This window comes from Eriocheir sinensis, unplaced genomic scaffold (assembly GCF_024679095.1).
Source record: "Eriocheir sinensis breed Jianghai 21 unplaced genomic scaffold, ASM2467909v1 Scaffold1204, whole genome shotgun sequence".
In the NCBI taxonomy this organism is placed as follows: Eukaryota; Metazoa; Arthropoda; class Malacostraca; order Decapoda; family Varunidae; genus Eriocheir; species Eriocheir sinensis.
Window position 1 is genome coordinate 90,001 of NW_026110524.1, and position 14,536 is coordinate 104,536.

Below are 14,536 nucleotides of genomic sequence, written 5' to 3' on the forward strand. Positions count from 1 at the left end.
ACCCAAGTGATCATGAGGCTTCGCGGTACCAGGTACCGATACCAGGTACCGGTACCAGGTACCGCGAAGAATCGATTCCTCGCGGTACCCGGTACCGGTACCTGGTACGGCGAAGCCTCATGATCACTTGGGATCCGGGAAGCTAAATGATCACTTGGCAATGCGCATTGCCCCTAGTACCGGTACCGTTATGATCATAGTGACGCTCGGCGCTCGCCCGCCTCCATCCGGTATGCGCCATGTGTGTAGACGCTGAGTCACTGCCCCGCTGACCGTCCCCCCAAGTTCCCACCATTTTGTCCTGCTTTCGTTTCCATCACAGCTCCCGTTTCCATTATTTTATTATTTGATTTATTTATTGGAGTTACTGGATAATTCTTCATGTCCGATTCTTTTTCTTTTTTAGGTTGCTAATAAATATTTTATTGTTATTAGACTATGATCGAGTAGTCGAGTACCCTTATCACCGAGATATCCACTTACTAAGTGGTGATCTCTCTCTCTCTCTCTCTCTCTCTCTCTCTCTCTCTCTCTCTCTCTAAAAGTTAACGAGTCATACGAATTTAACAGTGGCAAGTAAAAGGAGCGGCGGAAGTGTCTTAAAGTACCGACCTTCAGATGTTCACCCTCCCGGAGCACGCGGTAGTTGCGCGATCCTTTCACTGGTTGGTCTGGAATCGTCTCCTTACCTCTGACTCGGCCCAGTTTTGCTGTAAATAAGGAGAAGCAAGATGGAAAGGGTGCTTCATCACGCTCCAGCCAACAAGTAGCTCATGGAGTAGGCAGTAGATGGGCCAGAGTCGGAGGATAGGAGAGTTTCGCGCCATGTTGATGTCGAAAAGAGCGCGGCGCGAAATTCAAATAGGTGATGATACACCTGATTTTTTTTCCTTTGTATATGTGTGTGTGTGTTTGTGTGTGTGTGTGTGTGTGTGTGTGTGTGTGTGTGTGTGTTCTCTAGGTAGTGTCAAGGTCTCGAAGAAGTACCTATAGCCCCCCCCCAACACACACACACACACACAAAAAAAAAAAAAATGTACGAGCATCACCTTTACTTTCACCCAACACTTTTGGCGACATGCAATAATTTATGAACTTCCCTCCGTCGAGACTGCCGCTAACCCACTTTCATGATAGCAATAACACCAAGAACTTACATTTATTTGCTTTTATTTCTTGCATACCAAATATCACAGATGTAGCATAGATTAATATAACTTGTGCAACCCTGATGATTGCAAGTCGATCTGTGCTTAACATGTTCACACTATAGTGAAAGCAAATGGGCGAGTCCGTTGTGGTGCTGGCTCCTATGGGTCCTTTCCTCTCCTCTGCTCTGCCACACAGTCCCAACACCTATCTCTTCCTCTCATATGTCAACTATAGGTAACATATGAAAGGAAAAAATAGGTGTTGGGACTGGTGGCAGAGGAGAGAGTAGGAAAGGACCCGCGAGAGCCAACGCCAAAACAGACTCGCTAATTTGGTTTCATTATAACTGGTCACTGGCGAAGAATATACTTGCGTAACTTTCGTCTTCGTCTTTTAGTTTAATGTCCATATTTTCTCTCATGGGGCTGGACGAGCTTTGGTCCATATTACTTAACCCAGTAGCAGCGACGGGCCAAATTTGTGGCTTTACCGTGCAGCAGCGATGGGCCAAATTTGTGGCTTTACCGTGAAGCAGCGACGGGCCAAATTTGTGGCTTTACCGTGAAGCAGCGATGGGCCAAATTTGTGGCTTTACCGTGAAGTAGCGATGGGCCAAATTTGTGGCTTTACCGTGAAGCAGCGATGGGCCAAATTTGTGGCTTTACCGTGAAGCAGCGATGGGCCAAATTTGTGGCTTTACCGTGAAGCAGCTACGGTCCAAATTTGTTGCTTTACCGTGAAGTAGCGATGGGCCAAATTTGTGGCTTTACCGTGAAGCAGCGACGGGCCAAATTTGTGGCTTTACCGTGAAGCAGCGACGGGCCAAATTTGTGCCGTGAAATAAACCCCCCAAAATAGATGATACATAATCTGATCACAAATGCTTTGATATATATTAGGAAATGGTTTGTGTGAGGGGTGATTTTTTCTCATTTTTCTCGCTTGGAGGGACCATTAAGAAACATGATCTCCGCTGCTACTGGGTTAATTAAAACGTATCAGGCTTCAATTACAGCTATTTTCCAAGGCCGCAGAGAAGATTAGCCGGGTTTTCATGGGTGATTTTCCTGTTCAAGGCACAGAAGTCGCGTAAAACTATCACTGGCATCACAAAATAGTCCATGAAAATCCCGGCAACTTCTACAAGTGGCTTTTCAAATTGACGTATTAAGGACCGATACGTTTATGAATGCGGACACATGAATTTCTCCGACTCTTGACAAACATGTACTTTTAACCTCTGGCACACATTATTGCTGTACTTCAACTCCCTAGACACATATAAGACTTGGATTTATCTTATTCTACTCCTATTCACATTATATCTTATGGTATTGATAGGAAAGACTAACCAGACTCATAATACAATCAACCTCCACATATCACATAGTACCATAGCATCTTACTATACTGAATATTCTGCCTCTAGGGCGTATTACTAAACATTTCGCAGCTCAAGAACACACATTTGACAAGGCTTTCGTAGGCGTTTTGGGCATTTCCAGTAGTAGTTTTATGATCCTAGTGGTAGTTTGACCCTTCTTCTGCACCAAGAACCTAAAGAAACACATATTTGACAAGGCTTTCGAAGGCATTTTGGGCATTTCCAGTAGTAGTTTTATGACCCTGGTGGTAGTTTGACCCTTCTTCTGTACCAAGAACCTAAGGAAACACATATTTGACAAGGCTTTTATAGGCGCTTTGGGCATTTCCAGTAGTAGTTTTATGACCCTGGTGGTAGTTTGACCTTTTTTCTGTCCCAAGAACCTAAAGAAACACATATTTGACAAGGCTTTTGTAGGCATTTTGGGCATTTCCAGTAGTTTTATGACCCTGGTGGTAGTTTGACCCTTCCTCTGTACTGTGAACCTAATGAAACACTCATTACACCCCGACTGATCCCCTCTTTTTCTGAGTTGATGTGAGAAGCGAACATATCTTATAATACCGATCTCTGTCCTACATAACAGGGGTGTGTCTTATGGATTACTCTATGCTTATGAGAGATGGAAGCTTCGTCGGAGGATGGCAGCAAAAGGGAAAAAGGAAAAAGAGAAATAAAAACTGTGAATCTAGCTAAATACATCTTAACTAAGGAAGCCATTGGAAAAAGGAAAAGAAAAAAACTGTGAATCTAGCTAAATACATCTTAACTAAGGAAGCCATTGGAAAAAGGAAAAGAAAAAAACTGTGAATCTAGCTAAATACATCTTAACTAAGGAAGCCATTGGAAAATTAATCTAAACATCGAGTTATTGATAGAAATTGACACTTGGTAGTGGTAGCAAAGGCAGCCTACTACTACTACTACTACTACTACTACAACTATTACTACTACACTTACTTCTACTACAGGTATATTAGTGACATTATTACTTTTGATAATGTGGATATTGCAGGCTTTATGGCGATGATGATATGGTAATAAAGATAATGATTACGATGACGATGATGATGAAAACAATGATGATGATAATGGCAGGTAAGGTAAGGTTGGGGCATATGCTATTATTATTATTATTACCATTATTACGTTTCAATTCCTCGTCCTTTACAGTGGGGGGAAAAAAAAAAAAGTCATTTGGGTTTTGTAATTCCTCGCCACCTTTGTCAATAGCTGGGTCACTCTTGCTATTTCTCCTTTATCAATTTCCTTTCACTAATTTCTATCCCTCTCTGTCTTTATTTTCATTCACTGTTTCCTTTATAACCCACAAAGTCAATATTCTCCACTACCATTTTTTTTATTCATTGTTTATTATGATTTTTTTTCTTTGTCAATTTCCTTTCACTAATTTCTATCCCTCTGTCTTTATTTTCATTCACTGTTTCCTTTATAACCCACAAAGTCAATATTCTAGACTACCATTTTTTTATTCATTGTTTATTATGATTTTTTTTCTTTGTCAATTTCCTTTCACTAATTTCTATCCCTCTCTGTCTTTATTTTCAATCACTGTTTCCTTTATAATCCACAAAGTCAATATTCTAGACTACCATTTTTTTTATTCATTGTTTATTATGAGTTTTTTCTCCTTTCTCAATTTTCTTTCACTAATTTCAACCCCTGTCTTTATTTTCATTCACTGTTTCCTTTATAACCAACAACAAAGGCAATGTTCTCCACTACCATGATTTCTATTCCTCTCTCTCTTTCCTTCACTTTCTCTCTTCCTCCATCTCAAAGGAAATAAATAAATTCTCCTTTTTCTTTCCTTCATTTTTCCTCTTCTCTGCTCTCGTTTTCTCTTCCTCGTTCTTTCTCTTTCCTTAACTTTTCCTCTTCTCTGCTCTCATGATTTCTCTTCCTCTTCCTTTCTCTTTCCTTCAGTCTTCCTCTTCTCTGCTCTCATTTTCTCTTCCTCTTCCTTTCTCTTTCCTTCAGTGTTCCTCTTCTCTGCTCTCGTTTTCTCTTCCTCTTTCCTTCAGTCTTCCTCTTCTCTGCTCTCGTTTTCTATCCCTCTTTCTTTCTCTACTGCCCTACCATTAAACATATACATCTACGGTACTCAGAGAAATTGTATTCAGTACCAGACCTGTTACATTACACAAGTTGCTTCTTTCACTTACAACTACAAGCTACCACTACAAAAAAATATATATATATCGGTACATTGTAAAATCTAAATACCACCACTTCACAACACTACACCACACCAGGTAACACCCCTACATACTCAGGGGGGGGCAGGTGTAGTGGGCTAAGGCTGTCCCAGACTGTATTCTCAAACGTATTGGCGTCTCGGTTCACATTTGCAATGCCCCCTCGTGGAAGTTCGGATTTTCATGGAGTGTTCTGTGAAGGTGGTCATAGTTTTACATTGGATTTTCTCATTTCAATTCCCTGTTCGTTTATCTTTTCTTTGTTCATTCTTTGTAACCTTGATCTTTGTTTTTGTTCTCTCGTTTTTCATGGGTTCTGCATATTGAATGTGGAAAAGGCGCCCATGAAAATCCGGTTCCCCTTCTCTGTGGTCTTGGGAAATGGTAATGAAAGCTCAGTGCCAATATGGGCCTGGATTTTATGGACTGTTTTGTGAAGGTGGTGATAGTTTTTCATGGGTTCTGCATCTTGAATGTGGAAAAAGGCCATGAAAATCGGTTACCCTTCTCTGTGGTCTTGGGAAATGGTAATGAAAGCTCAGTGCCAATATGGGCCTGGATTTTATGGACTGTTTTGTGAAGGTGGTGATAGTTCTACATGGGTTCTGCATCTTGAATGTGGAAAAGGCGCCCATGAAAATCGGGTTACCCTTCTCTGTGGTCTTGGGAAATGGTAATGAAAGCTCAGTGCCAATATGGGCCTGGATTTTATGGACTGTTTTGTGAAGGTGGTGATAGTTCTACATGGGTTCTGCATCTTGAATGTGGAAAAGGCGCCCATGAAAATCCGGTTCCCCTTCTCTGTGGTCTTGGGAAATGGTAATGAAAGCTCAGTGCCAATATGGGCCTGGATTTTATGGACATTTTGTGAAGGTGGGTTCTGTTCTACATGGGTTCTGCATCTTGAATGTGGAAAGAGCGCCCATAATCCGGTTCCCCTTCTGTGGTCTTGGGAAATGGTAATGCAAGCTTTATGGACTGTTATGTGAAGGTGATAATTTTCTGCATCTTGACTGGGAAAAAGGCAGCCATGAAGACCCAGTTACCCTTCTCTGTGGCCTTGGGAAATGGTAATGAAGGCCCAGTGCCACTATGGACCCTGAGCCACTAAAACCATGTGCTCTAATGACACCCTGCACCATCACCAGCACCCAGTTAACCTTCTCTGTGGCCTTGGGAGATAGGGCCATATTTGTAAACACCTTGACACCCAGGCACATGTATTTGACAGGGCTTTCATGGGCGTTCCAGGCATTTCCAGGGGTAGTTCAATGACCCTGGTGGTAGTTTGACCCTTCGCCTGCACCATGAACTTAAAGAAACACTCATTTGACAAGGCTTTCATAGGGGTGTGGGACATTTCCAGGGGTAGTTTAATGACCCTTCGTCTGCACCATGAACCTAAAGAAACACTCGTCTGACAAGGCTTTCATAGGGGTGTGGGACATTTCCAGGGGTAGTTTAATGACCCTGGTGGTAGTTTGACCCTTCTTCTGAACCATGAACCTAAAGAAACACTCATTTGATAAGGTTTTCATAGGGTCAGGGGGTATTTCATGGGCAGTTAATGACCCCTTCTTCTGAACCAATCTTCCTAAAGAAATACTCAACTCAACACTCATTTGATAAGGCTTTCATAGGGGTGCGAGGCATTTCCAGGGGTAGTTTAATGACCCTGGTGGTAGTTTGACCCTTCTTCTGAACCATGAACCTAAAGAAACAATCAATTGACAAGGCTTTCCTTAAGGGTGTGGGTCATTTCCAGGGGTAGTTCAATGACCCTGGTGGTAGTTTAACCCTTTGTCTGTACCATGAACGTGAATACACACTCATCAAAGCTCAGTTAACCTCCTTTTTGGGCTTTGGAAATGACGTGATGGTAGGAAACTCTAACCAACCATAGTCATAACGAGTCCAATACGTTCAAGAATATGGACCGGAGCCACTAAACCATATCGCTAAGGACACCCCTTGCACCACCAACCACCACCACCACCACCACCACAACAGCACCATCGCCTATACCCGAGACTTGTGTTGGTCTCGCGTCCATAACACGCCAGGCTCGAGACACACCACCGGTCGTTGTTGGAGGCGTGTAGCACATCAGCGGCTCATTGCTCTGTAGCTTGAACTCCTCCAGCTCACGGCGCTGCACAAGGCGTCCGGGATCTGAGGGGGGAGGTGTCAGATTTTGTTACCGTGATGATCGCATATAAGACGCACTTTTTTTTCCAAAAGATGTCCCTGAAAAGCACCCTGCGTCTTATAGGGTCAAGGTTCAGCTTTGGGTCACTGGCAAGTGAAGTTTTAGTGCAGCAATGGCACTATATTAAACTGCAAACCTCTCCATAAACGTAAACAAGATTGCTTTTACAGCAACTCTTTTCTGAAGTAACAATGTATAAGAGTAGTACTTACCACTACTTCATATTAAATGACACCAGTCATGAAGAAAATTAAGTGACTTAATGCTTCCTTCTTTCTTTCTTTTCTTCACTTTTCTACTTCCTTTCCTCAAAAAACTTATTATTATTTTCACATCTGCTGGATCCTGTTGTCACTCACCTATCCAGTCTTATCAAACTCAAATGACGTAAGATAATTTCACCGGAAGATCTTTTGAAACAATTTTTTTCAGCTTTCCTTCCCCTGAAAAAAAAAAAAAAAAAAAAAAAAAAAAACTCATTATTAGTCAAATCCTACCGCCACTCACCTCTCTTGTTTTGTTTAACTCCTGAAGTCGCTAACGAATTGTCCGGAGGGCTTTGTCGAATGCTATCATGTTCTCGGCGATGACCCCAAAGGATATCCGAGGGCTGGTAGGAGAAAGCCCTGCATGGTGTTGCCGTAGACTCCGTGCAGCCCTCCAGGTACACCACCAGCTCAAAGCTAAACACAAGGAACCATATTACACTCCGTTCAGGCTAACTTGGCCAATAAGCTCCTCCCCCTTCCCCCAGAAAGTGCATATCATTGGCCACTAGACTTCAGGTACACCGCCAACTCAAACCTAAACACAAGGAAACATATTACACTCCGTTCAGGCTAACTTGGCGAATAAGCTCCTCCCCCTTCCCCTAATAAGTACATATCATTGGCCAGTCCATGAGCTAGCCACGCCCCCTTTCCATCTCAGGCTACATGTGATTGGTGGATGCTGGGAGAGATAATTGAGTCTTATTGGTCCCCGCTGAGTTGTGAATGAGTAGAGATTATATGTTATGAATAAGCCCCTCCCCTTCCCCAAACAAGCGCATATCATTGGCCAGTCCATGAGCTACGCCCCCTTTCCATATCAGGTTACTTGTGATTGGTGGATGCTGGGAGAGGGTGAATCTTATTGGTGCTCGCTGGGTTGTGAATGGGTGATTATATACTATGCCAATTTGAATAGACTATAGTAACTTCTTTTTATTTTCCTATCTTTCCTGTTTCCATTTACTCCTATCCTTCATGTCCTGCTCCTTCAACTCCTCACAATTAACACAAAAAGCCATTAATACCCTCTTTTTCAGCCTTTCCTATCTTTGAAGTTCGATGTTCCTCTTAAGTCTTCTCCATTTACTTCGACAATCCGCTTCCTGCAGCCTCGATCTCCACTCTATGCTTTTCAATTTCTCACGATTAACACAAAGAGCAATTAGTACCTTTTTCTTTTTCAGCCTTTCCTATCTTTGAAGTTCACTGTTCCTGTTAAGCCTTCTCCACTTACTTCAACTGTCCGCTTCCTGCAGCCTCAATCTCCACTCGACGCTTTTCAATTCCTCACGATTAACACAAAGAGTAATAAATACCGTCTTCTTTTTCAGCCTTTCCTATCTTTGAAGTTCACTGTTCCTGTTAAACCTTCTTCATTAACTTTGACCATATCCACTCTTTGCTTCCTCAACTACCCTCACCCTCTTCCTTTCAGGCCTACAACATCCTTAATCTTCACTCAGGACTCACTTCTCGTTCATGAGGTCAACGGCGGACATGTTATAGAAGGGAGAGTCCTGGTTGATGACATGCACGATCGTCATGGGCCACAGGAAGAAGAGGTGCTCGGACCCGTCGTCGCTGCCCACCGTGACATCGTACTGGTGGAAGGGAATGACCTCACCCTCCTCCGTGCGCCGCCGACGAACCACCTGAAGATGAAGCACATATTTAACAAAGCTTTCGTGGGAGTGATGAGCATTTCCAGGGGTAGTTTTATGACCCTGGTGATAGTTTGCCCCTTCTTCTGTACCATGAACTTAAAGAAACACATATTTGACAGGGCTTTCGTGGGAGTGATTAGCATTTCCAGGGGTAGTTTTATGACCATGGTGATAGTTTGACCCTTCTTCTGTACCATGAACCTAAAGAAACATATATTTGACAAGACTTTCTTAGGAGTGTTGGGCATTTCCAGGGGTAGTTTCATGACCCTGGTGATAGTTTGACCCTTCTTCTGTACCATGAACCTAAAGAAATATATATTTAACAAGACTTTCATAGGAGTGTTGGGCCTTTCCAGGGGTAGTTTCATGACCCTGGTGATAGTTTGACCCTTCTTCTGTACCATGAACCTAAAGAAACATATATTTGACAAGACTTTCGTAGGAATGTTGGGCATTTCCAGGGGTAGTTTCATGACCCTGGTGATAGTTTGCCCCTTCTTCTGTACCATGAACCTAAAGAAACATATATTTGACAAGACTTTCGTAGGAATGTTGGGCATTTCCAGGGTAGTTTCATGACCCTGGTGATAGTTTGCCCCTTCTTCTGTACCATGAACCTAAAGAAACATATATTTGACAAGACTTTCGTAGGAATGTTGGGCATTTCCAGGGGTAGTTTCATGACCCTGGTGATAGTTTGACCCTTCTTCTGTACCATGAACCTAAAGAAATATATATTTAAGACTTTCATAGGGAGTGTTGGGCCTTTCCAGGGTAGTTTCATGACCCTGGTGATAGTTTGACCCTCTTCTGTACCATGAACCTAAAGAAACATATATTTGACAAGACTTTCGTAGGAATTGGGCATTTCAGGGGTAGTTTCATGACCCCTGGTGATAGTTTGACCCTTCTTCTGTACCATGAACCTAAAGAAACATATATTTGACAAGACTTTCTTAGGAGTGTTGGGCATTTCCAGGGGTAGTTTCATGACCCTGGTGATAGTTTGACCCTTCTTCTGTACCATGAACCTAAAGAAACACCTTCCCTTTCCTTACCTGGGCCATAACAGTAGCACCAATGATGAACGACTTCCTCATATCCCCAACCCTGAAGAGGAGGCAAAGGTTCCCATCACAGACAGATACAAGCCTGGCGGGAGAACATGATGGTGTTGGTCCTCTGCTTGGGTCTCGTCAGCTTGGCAAAGACCACACCCACCATGAACGCTTGAAGGATGACCCCAGTGATGCTCTGAAGACACATCACCAGGACAGCCTCAGGGCATTCCTCGGTGGTGTATCTGAGGAGGAAAAGGGATAGGTGTTATTAGGAGGAGGAATATCTGTTAGTAGGGAGAGAAGGGATAGATCTGTTAGTAGGGAGAAGAGAAGGGATAGGTGTTAGTAGGAGGAGGGACATCTGTTAGTAGGGAGAGAAGGGATAGAGGGACATCTGTTAGTAGGGAGAAGAGAAGGGATAGGTGTTAGTAGGAGGAGGGACATCTGTTAGTAGGGAGAGAAGGGATAGAGGGACATCTGTTAGTAGGGAGAAGAGAAGGGATAGGTGTTAGTAGGAGGAGGGACATCTGTTAGTAGGGAGAGAAGGGATAGAGGGACATCTGTTAGTAGGGAGAAGAGAAGGGATAGGTGTTAGTAGGAGGAGGGACATCTGTTAGTAGGGAGAAAGGGGACAGCTGTTAGTAGAAGGAGGGATGCTGTTAGTAGGGGAAGAAGGGACAGCTGTTAGTAGGAGGAGGGACATCTGTTAGAAGGAAGAACCAAAACTATATGCGAGATGGACAAATCACAAATCCATATACTGGCGGACATTTCTTGCATTCAAAAGTAAAAATTTCCTAAAGATTCCGACGCCTTCCTAATGGGTTTTTTTCTTCATACTTGGGGAATTTCGTTTTTTTTTTTCTTTTTTTTTTGAAACACGATTCTGACCAATTTCACGGGAGTTTGAGAAGCAGTTTTCGTATGCTTGCCACCCCTTGACTCTTGAGCAGGGCACGTTAGGTTAGGTTAGACTAGGTTAGGTTAGGTAAGGCTAGGCTAGGTTAGGTTAGGTTAGGTTAAGTTAGGTTAGGTTCACCCAAACTAGCAAGGGGTAATTTTGAGTGGGAATTACAATGAGAGTATTTTCCAGAACGCCCCGTGGTTAGTTTCGAAGGTATACGTCTTCACCCAGGGACCACACACCCGTAGAGAGATTGGAAATATGCCTCCCTTCCTCCCAACGCTTTCTCGTGTGAGGCAACCCCGCAAACTCTTATATTACTTGGGGAATCTTCATGTTCTTCGGAAATACGATTCTGACCAATTTCACGGGAGTTTGGGAAGCACAGTTTTGTGTTCCTGTCAGTAGGCAACCCCGCAAACTTTTCTGTTACTTGGGGAATCTTCATGTTCTTCGGAAACACGATTTGACCAATTTCACGGGAGTTTGGGAAGCACAGTTTTGTGTTCCTGTCAGGCAAACTTTTCTATTACTGGGAATCTTCATGTTCTTGGGAAAAAACGATTCTGACCAATTTCCCGGGAGTTTGGGAAGCACAGTTTTGTGTTCCTGTCAGTAGGCAACCCCGCAAACTCTTATATTACTTGGGGAATCTTCATGTTCTTCGGAAACACGATTTGACCAATTTCACGGGAGTTTGGGAAGCACAGTTTTGTGTTCCTGTCAGTAGGCAACCCCGCAAACTTTTCTATTACTTGGGGAATCTTCATGTTCTTGGGAAAAAACGATTCTGACCAATTTCACGGGAGTTTGGGAAGCACAGTTTTGTGTTCCTGTCAATAGGCAACCCCGCAAACTTTTCTATTACTTGGGGAATCTTCATATTCTTCGGAAAAAACCATTGTGACCAATTTCACGGTATTTTGGGAAGCACATTTTTGTGTTCTGTCAATAGGCAACCTGCAAACTTTTCTCTTACTTGGGGAATCTTCATGTTCTTGGGAAAAAACGATTCTGACCAATTTCACGGGAGTTTGGGAAGCACAGTTTTGTGTTCCTGTCAGTAGGCAACCCCGCAAACTCTTATATTACTTGGGGAATCTTCATATTCTTCGGAAACACGATTCTGACCAATTTCACGGGAGTTTGAGAAGCATAGTTTTGTGTTCCTGTCAGTAGGCAACCCCGCAAACTTTTCTATTACTTGGGGAACCTTCATATTCTTCGGAAACACAATTCTGACCAATTTCACGGGAGTTTGAGAAGCACAGTTTTGTATTCCTGTCAGTAGGCAACCCCGCAAACTTTTCTATTACTTGGGGAATCTTCATGTTCTTGGGAAAAAACGATTCTGACCAATTTCACGGGAGTTTGAGAAGCACAGTTTTGTATTCCAGTCCGTCCCTGTTTAGACGCAGAGCCACGTGGGTGTGTAGCTTCCATCGCTTTCTCGTGTGAGGCAACCCCGCAAACTGGTTAAGAGCTGACCAGACTCGCAAAACCCCGCCAAGGAGACCCCGAATCCATAAGGAAGGAAGACACGTAGGCCACACACCTCAAGGAGAAAAACAACAGATTACGCCATGATTGTAGTTTGCATATCTACTCTCCTCCATTATTTCTCTTCCCTTTACCCTCCCTTCCCTTCTTCTTCCTTCTATCTTCCCTATTTTCTCCCTTTCCTTTCCTGTTCCACCCACCTTCTCTTCCTATGCTAACTACTCTAATCTATTTTTTTCTTCCCTTCTTCCTTCCATCTTCCCTACTTTCTCCTTTTCCTTTCTTTCTTTCCTTTCCTCTTCATTCCACTTTCTCTTCCTATCCTCTTCGAATGCTTAACTACTCTCCTTCATTCTTCCTCTTCCCTTTTACTATCCCTTCCCTTCTTCCTCCTTCCATCTTCCCTACTTTCCCCATTTCCTTTCCTTCCTTTTCTCTTCCAATCACCTTCTCTTCCTATGCTCCTCGAATGCTTAACTTCTTCTCCTCCATTATTTCTCTTCCCTTTTACTATCCCTTCCCTTCTTCTTCCTTCCATCTTCCCTACTTTCCCCATTTCCTTTCCTTCCTTTCCTCTTCCAATCACCTTCTCTTCCTATGCTCCTCGAATGCTTAACTATACTTTCCTCCATTATTTCTCTTCCCTTTTACCCTCCCTTCCCTTCTTCTTCCTTCCATCTTCCCTACTTTCCCCCTTTCCTTTCCTTCCTTTCCTCTTCCATTAACTTTCTCTTCCTATGCTCTTCGAATGCTTAACTACTCTCCTTCATTCTTCCTCTTCCCTTTTACTATCCCTTCCCTTCTTCTTCCTTCCATCTTCCCTACTTTCCCCATTTCCTTTCCTTCCTTTCCTCTTCCATTAACTTTCTCTTCCTATGCTCTTCGAATGCTTAACTACTTTCCTTCATTTTTTCTCTTCCCTTTTACTGTCCCTTCCCTTCTTCCTCCTTCCATCTTCCCTACTTTCCCCCTTTTCCTTTCTTTCTTTCCTTTCCTCTTTCATCCACATTCTCCTCTTTTTCCCTTTCATTTCCATTCTTCCTAGTTAAATATTTCCAAGCTCCATCGTCTGACAAGGCTTTCGTATAAGTGATGTAGGTATTTCCATGGGTAGTTTTATGACCCTGGTGGTAGTATGACCCTTCTGCTGTACTATTTAACGTGGGAAAACTCATGAGAACTCTTTTTATCTCCTATTCGGACTTTGGAAATTGAGAGAGGAGGAGGAGGCGTCTGAAAATGTCGACCTATTTTTTCATTCTCCTTTCTCGTACTGAAGTGACTAAGTTCCGACGTTGCCAGATTGTCGTACTCGGCCTCCTGTCTGCCAATTTCCGACCCAAAAATCTGCCTCCTCGACCCCAATAATTGCCTTCATATACAGTTATCATTAGAATGGTTAATTATTGGTGTGTTTTGGTAATAGTTATGGCTCAGAAACCGGTAAATACGAGGCTACGAGTACGATAATCTGGCAACGGTGGACTTATAACAGTACTTCAAATTATATATCAAGACAGTCAAACATTTATCACTTCCCCTCTTATTCTTTATCATTATTTATTTATTTACCACTCAGACATAAATAAATAACGCCACTAGACCAGAACTATATTTTTCGTTGTCCTTCCTCGAGCAGTGTCTTAACTGAGAATTGGAACCTATTTTTAGGCTTGGATTCTCAACACGCGCGATCTGAACACAACACTATTAGAATTTAAGTCGTTTTTGGTGTCGAAATTGAGAGAGAGAGAGAGAGAGAGAGAGAGAGAGAGAGAGAGAGAGAGAGAGAGAGAGAGAGATTTACATAGAAAATCAGACCACACAGACCCCATGGTCCAGACTAGGTGGTCTGTCCTTAAACCTACGTGATTCTACAGAAGGCTCCAAAACGTTGCATTTCTACTTTAGTTAATATTAAGTTGAAGGAAGTGACGGTCGAGCTCGTTTTTAAAGGAGTCAATCGTGTTACATTGGACCACTGGAGGTGGGAGCTTATTCCATTCTCGCACTACAACGTTGGTGAAGATAAATTTGGTGCAGTCTGAATTTACTTGTCTACATTTGAGTTTTATGCCATTGTTCCTCGTTCGCAAATTTGCGAACGAGGAACAAAATTGTTTATGATCGATGACACTTAAGTGTCATCGATCATAAACAATTTTGTT

At 42.8% G+C, this 14,536-nt stretch overlaps 1 long non-coding RNA gene and 1 pseudogene across 2 annotated transcripts; one reads left to right on the plus strand and one right to left on the minus strand.

Moving 5' to 3' along the window:
• The first annotated feature begins 1,052 nt into the window (after positions 1–1,052).
• On the plus strand, positions 1,053–6,503 carry LOC126989540 (uncharacterized). 2 transcript variants are annotated; one of them, XR_007743417.1, is made up of 3 exons: positions 1,053–5,194; positions 5,747–6,285; positions 6,386–6,503. It is a non-coding gene; the product is annotated as an uncharacterized LOC126989540 (long non-coding RNA). The 2 variants fall into 2 exon arrangements; XR_007743418.1 differs by lacking the exon at positions 1,053–5,194 and adding an exon at positions 5,344–5,483.
• Positions 6,504–6,774: 271 nt separating this feature from the next.
• LOC126989537 (inward rectifier potassium channel 2-like) lies at positions 6,775–10,220 on the minus strand (annotated as a pseudogene).
• Positions 10,221–14,536: the final 4,316 nt, after the last annotated feature.